Source organism: Lathyrus oleraceus, chromosome 6 (genome assembly GCF_024323335.1).
Source record: "Lathyrus oleraceus cultivar Zhongwan6 chromosome 6, CAAS_Psat_ZW6_1.0, whole genome shotgun sequence".
NCBI classification, from domain to species: domain Eukaryota; kingdom Viridiplantae; phylum Streptophyta; class Magnoliopsida; order Fabales; family Fabaceae; genus Lathyrus; species Lathyrus oleraceus.
In genome coordinates this window covers 158,825,306-158,832,052 of record NC_066584.1, presented here as the reverse complement: position 1 = coordinate 158,832,052, position 6,747 = coordinate 158,825,306, and positions in this window count along the sequence as shown.

Here is a 6,747-nt window from a genome sequence, read left to right as displayed (position 1 = left end):
TGGTTGTATGGTAGACATCACACGCGTGGCCATCAGATCTTCCACCTCAATTAATGAGGGAGATCTGATGGCCCTTATTTTTTCTTATTTTATTTTAAATTCTGATTTTATGTTTAATTTATAGAAATTTCATTTTTAATCCAAAAAATATGAGACTTTGACCAAAAATCTTTAAATATTTTTCTCTTCCATATTATGAATTAAAATTATTTTTTGGATTAACTTTGATATTTTTTATGAATTAAATGTTTTTATGCATATTTTTAATTATTCAAAAATACTTATGACTTTTCAAAAATAGTGAAATTTTTTGTCTAAGGTCCTTTGACCTTGTTTAACCTAGGATAAATCCCCTAACCATTTATTTGGTGTTTTGAAGGAATTTTAGGTTTTGAGCAAATTAAAATGTATTTTAATCCATTTTAAATTGATTAAATATTTAAAAATATTGTTGAGTCATTTTTATGGTGTTGTGATGTTTGACTTTCTGTTTGGGCCTTGGTCATGGTTGATATGACTTTTGTTGGATCAAAACCATTCGATTTAGGGGATTGATGAAATGTACATTTCATCTCCCAAAATGAATGAATGGTTTTGATTTGATTAAAATCCTCCCTTGGTCAATTGGTGTTTCTATCTTCCCCTCCCTCTTCATCTTCATCCCTATTCTTCCCCATTCCCTCATTTGACCAATGAAATCTCTAATGTCTAAAGGCTAATGGGTTCATTAATAACCTTGTGTCAGATGAATCAACACAAGTATGACTGAGATAGGTCCCTCCCTCTTGATCTTTTCTTTTAGTGTGTGGTATGTTTTAGGAGTTTGGTTCTTCATACCAAATCTCTAACATGCATTAACACCTAAATTTTTATTGCCCGACCTCAGATAGTTGTGACTTCTACATAAGTCAAATTATGATTGCTTAACATATAGGTAAATTTGACCCTCAAGGCATAACATTCTAGTAAGTGAGATTGTAAGTCTCCCATTCTTCATGGCATTGTGTGGAGACTTGACCTTTTTTCCTTACGTGAGAGCTAGTGGCATACTTGTTGAATTATCCAAGTTGGAGCCCTTCTCATGGAAGATCTCTTGGTTTAAGGATTCATACTTGTGAATGAATGGTTGAGTGTTCTCCAAAGAATGACTTAACCAATTAAAAATCACCATTAACACTTGACTAAATTTTGACTAACATTTGACTAACATTTATTCATTATGCTTTTACTTTCAAGTCATTTACTTTATGTAATTTAACTTTCAGTCATTTATCATTCATTGCCATTTACATTTCAAGTAACTTGTTTATGTTTATGTCATTCTCACTTTTCTCACTTGAGCCATACTTTGTGATTGTATATATTTGCTTGTTTGTTTTGATTTTGCTTATGGTCTTAGGACCTTAGAATCCCTAATAATAACAAAAACCCTAAAAAACATATGGTGGACTGTTGATCTTGATCTGAACTTTTGGACTTAGGATTAGGCAACATTCCCTATGCAAAAGGACTTGGCCAATGCCAACATTTTGAGTATGTGTAGCGGTAAATTCATGACCATTAAGTTATGGATAAACTTAACGTCAATAAAACCAGAGTGACCAACGCGCTTTTATTTTTTCCAAAGAAAAAGGGAAAAGTATGAGCAAAACCCAAAGATAAATAGTTTTAAAATCAAAACTAATAAAATGGAAGAGATTACAGGTAAGGGGGTTGGTTACACAGAGGGAAGGTGTTAGCACCCAAAGTGTCCTAGGTACTCCTACGGAGCCCTTTTTTATGTGCATGTGTTTTGGTATAAAAGATGTTTGCAATAAATAGAGTGTGGGGATGAGAAAAGAATTCATTAATTATATTTTTGTGTTTGACAAGACCTTTAGACTTGTGCCTACGTACCAACATAAAAATGAGGGATCAAAACCTCGTAGTTTGTGGTATCAATTTCAAAATGAGTGGTTTGCTTTTAATCAAAATTTAAGTTTAAAAGAGGCATAAAGGGCCCAAAGAGTTTGAATGAGTGTTAGTTCTTTTTGTCTTTTGAAATTTTAAGTAAATATGGATAAGTTCATTTACAAGTTTGATTTAAGAAAAAGAGTTTAAAATGCAATGGCATAAGGCCAAGGTTTCTAATTTGCAATAAGACATAAGTTTAGGAATCACAAGCAAAAATGATTTTTTTTAAAAGGGGAGAGATTTTGAAATTTAAGAAGTGGGAGGAGATGAAGAGACTAATCCTAAGCACAAAATTAAAAGTTAAGAGTTGAAAAGGTCTGACCAATGGGATGTAATCCAACAGACAAGAATGTCATATAGAAAACCCACTTTCCCTTTGGACTTTGAATCAAGCAATATCAATAAGCAAATAGCAATATGGAGATCAAGGCATCAAATAAATATATCCATATCCAAGCAAGCAACTTCACAACTAACATTCTTCTTTGTCTTCTCATGTATCAGATGACATACTCCTTGATTAGCTCATAATAAGGCATTAGACACAGGTTCAAAGTAACAGTTATATCAAGACCATGTAGAAGATGAATTCATGTAGATCCCAATACTTGCATCATATGAAAGCTCAAATCATAATAACTTGGTCTCAGAAATGTTGGCATTGGCCAAGTCCTTTTGCATATGGAAGGTTGCCCAATTCTAAGTCCAAAAGCTCAGATCAAATCCAACAGCCCACACAAATATTTTTTAGGGTTTTTGTTATTTATTAAGTATTTTAAGGTCCTAAGACCACAAACACAAACAAAATACACACACAAATATATACAATCACAATATATGGCTCAAATGAGCAAAGTGAAAATGACATAAACATAAACAAGTTAAATGATATGTAAATGACAAATGAAATGGTAAATGACTTTAATTTAAATTGTATAAAGTAAATGATTTGAAAATAAAAGCAGGAATAAAAAAAGTTAGTTAACTGTTAGTTAATTAGGAGTTAGTGGAGTTTGCTTTTTAATTGATTAAGTCATTCTTTGGACAACACTCAACCCTCTATTCACAAGCATGGATCCTTGTACCAAGACATCTTCCAAAGGAAGGAAAAAAGTCCAAGTTTCCACACAATACCATGAAAGGGGGGAGACTTACAATCTCATTTACTAGCATGCTATGCTTTTAGGGTCAAAATTTAGCACTTTGTTAAGCAATCGTAATTGGACTTATGTAGAAGTCACAACTATCTGAGGTCGGGCCATAATTATTTTGGTGTTAATGCATGTTAGAGATATGGTATAATGAACCATACTCCTAAAACATACCACACACAAAAAGAAAAAAGATGAAAGGATGAACCTATCCCATCCATACGTGTATTGATTCATCTAACACAAAGTTATTGACGAACCAATTAGCCTTAAGATATTAAGAATTCATTGGTCAATGGAGAGGATGGGAGAGAATGGTATTGAAGATGAAGAGGGAGGGGAAATGAGAGAAACACAAATTGGTCATGGGAGGAATTTTATCAAATTAAAATCATTCATTCATTTTGGGAGATAAAATGTACATTTCATAAATCCCTTAAATCCGATGATTTTAATCCAACAAAAATCAAATCAACCTTGACCAAGGCCCAAACACATAGTCAAACTTCACAAGTTAATGAAAATGGCTCAACATAATTTCTACGCAATTAACAATTAAAAATCAAATTAAAAATGTATTGAAATTAGATTTAGTTTGGTCATAACATTAAACCTCTTCAAAATACCAAATAAATGGGCAAGATATTTATCCTATGTCAAATAAGGTCAAAGGACCCCAGACAAAAAAATTCATAATTTTTAAAAAGTCAAAAGTATTTTTAAATAATTAAAAATATGCACAAAAACAATTAATTCTTGAAAAATATCAAAATTAATCCAAAAAATAATTTTAATTCAGAAAATGAAAGAGGAAAATATTTAAAGATTTTTGGTGAAAATCCCATATTTTTTGGATTAAAGATGAAATTAATATGAATTACTTAAAATAAGTAGATTAAACACAAAAACCAAAAAATCAAAAAAAGAAGGGCCATCAGATTCTCCACCATCAACCATCACCAAAATAAAAATCAAAGACGTGGATTTAGAGAAAAAATGCTCAGGAGTTCGAATTTGGCATCAATTTTCTCCAATTCCAAGTATATAAAAAGATACAGAGATTTGAATTTTGAGGATTATGAATTGAGTTGCTTCGATTTGACCTCAAAGCAACTCAATCTTCTTGCCTATATTTATAGGATTTCAGACAACCAAAAATCATAAAGAATGGTGAAGAATTGAGGGAGAATCGAAGAGAAGAAAATTCTGAAAATTCACCTTCAATTGAGCTTCAGATTGGCACGATCTTGATTCCAATTATGCTTGGCCTTGCTTCAGAAGCTTGTTGGAAGTGATTAGGATCAAGAAAAGGTCTGGACTCTTGGAGTTTCAATCTCAAAATAGATGGATATTTGAAACTCGATTTTCAAAGAAAACCTTTAAGATTATCCTTCAATGGTGAGGGTTTGGGATTGGAGGTTCAAAGATTGGGCAAGAGGTCCTTAATTATGACCAATGAGGGTCTTATTTATAGCTAAGGATATTCATTTCCACACACTTCCAAATTTGGAAAATTTTGAGAAATTCCCTTGCATGCTTGCATGGGCGTGTGATAGGCCCATCAAGTGATGTAATAAGGTCCAAAAATGAGTGAGGATCATGCTGAAATCATGTTACAAAGCCATGCAATCGTGTATGAAAATTGGAAGTGGAAATCATCCAAATGGTTCTTCATGTTGTACCCATGCGAAAGTCCTTCATCCTTTGGCTAAATCAGATGATCTTAGACTTTTTGGAAAGGTGAGATCAAGGGGAAAAACAATCATGTTGAACAATTTTTCATTTGAAGCTTGGATCATGATGAATTTTTAGGTGGAAGTTTGGGAAATCAAACATATTTGAAAATTTTCTAAGTCCCAAGTCAAATGTTCACTTCTTCCACCTTGAATAACTTTTTCTATGGACTTCAAATGAGAAACGTTACTTCATTAAAGTCATATCTCTTTAAATCTTATTCAATTTGGCACAAATTTGACCTAATTTGGATTTGGCATGAAGGAGTTATGCATTTTAGAAGTTGAGGAAAATCAATTGTTCAATGGTATTGGCCCAAAATGACCTATAATGTTTCCTCTAGGCACATGCATTTGAAAGTTGAATTTGAACTTCCTAAAAACATAAAATTTGAAGTAGACATCTTGAATTTGATCATGGTATTTGAATGTATTTCATCTCATAAAAATTGAGCAAGTTATGGTCTTGGGAATTTGACCTCGAAACTAGGGTTTAGACAAAATGACCTATAATCTTTCACCATAAAAAATGACTTTCCAAGCAAAAATAGCTCTTTAATTCAACATGAAATTTGTTTGTAATGTCATTTTGAGTAATGTTTCTCTTAGAATCATTTTAATATGACAAAAATATTGTAGGAGATAGGATCTAAGGAACCCCAGTTTTGACTAGTTGACTTTCTCTGGTCAACCACCATGAACCATCTTGCTAGCTTGGCATTATCTTGACTTTTGGGACTCATGGAGGATCATATATGCATAAGATTATGTAATGTGAAGTATCCCTTGAAATATTTTATCAATTGTTGAAGAAAGTTGTTGAAGAAGTCACACAAGATACCCAGATGAATTAGGGTTTCCATGGAAAACAAAGTTCAAACTCTTGATAATTCCTTGATCAAAATAACATGTGAAGATCATGGGGATCCATATATGATGCTTAGAACCAATGTAAACTAATTATTGATTGATCTCATTGTATTGAGGGTATTAAACCCTAGATATGAGCTTGATGGAGCATATGTGAGCATACACATTTCCTACAAAAGCAACAAACTATACATTGGTATATTTTTGGGATTTTGGTTAGTAAATAATGGAAAAAAAGTATGATACAATCAAGATGTGCTTGGTGATCTCTCCCAATGCAAACCCAATGAATGAAGGGGTAAGGAGAATGCCAAGGTGTGATCCCAATGCTAATGCATATGATGAGATAACATGAGGGATCTTAGGGTCTTACAGCTGCCCCTATTTAAGGACGTTCTATTTGAGGAGATGAAGGTTAAAATATATGTATCGACTAGGGAAGAATGGCGATCTCACTGAGGAAATATGCACTCAAGCTCAACTAGGGAAGAATGAAATTCAACACACGAGTACCAGAAGTACATTATCTATTACCGGTTACTGGGTAGGAAGATAATGTAATCTGTCAGAGAGGACATCCGTTACCAGTCAAGGTAAACATATCAAGGATGACTCGCTGAGGGATATAGTAGGTATATTCATTACCAATTACTGAGTAAGAATAACCTGTTGGGGAAAAGCCAAATAGGATTTACAACTACCGGTTACTAGGAAGAAGACCAAAGAAAGAGAATATCCGTCACTGGTTAAAGTGAACATATCAAGGATATACTGTCGGGGAAAAGTAGGAATTATATCTATCAGTTACTGGATAGAATATCGAAAAGAGAATATCCGTCACTAGTTAGGTTGAAAATATCAAGGATAGACTCAGCAGGGGAAAGTAGGATTTACAATTACCGGTTACTGGGTAGTAGACCGCAAAGAGGAGAAAACCTGTCACCGGTTAGGATGAACATATCAAGGATTAACTCTTTGGGGGAATGAAATAGGGATTGTGACTACCTTTTTAATGGGTAGAAAACCAAAAGAGTGGAATA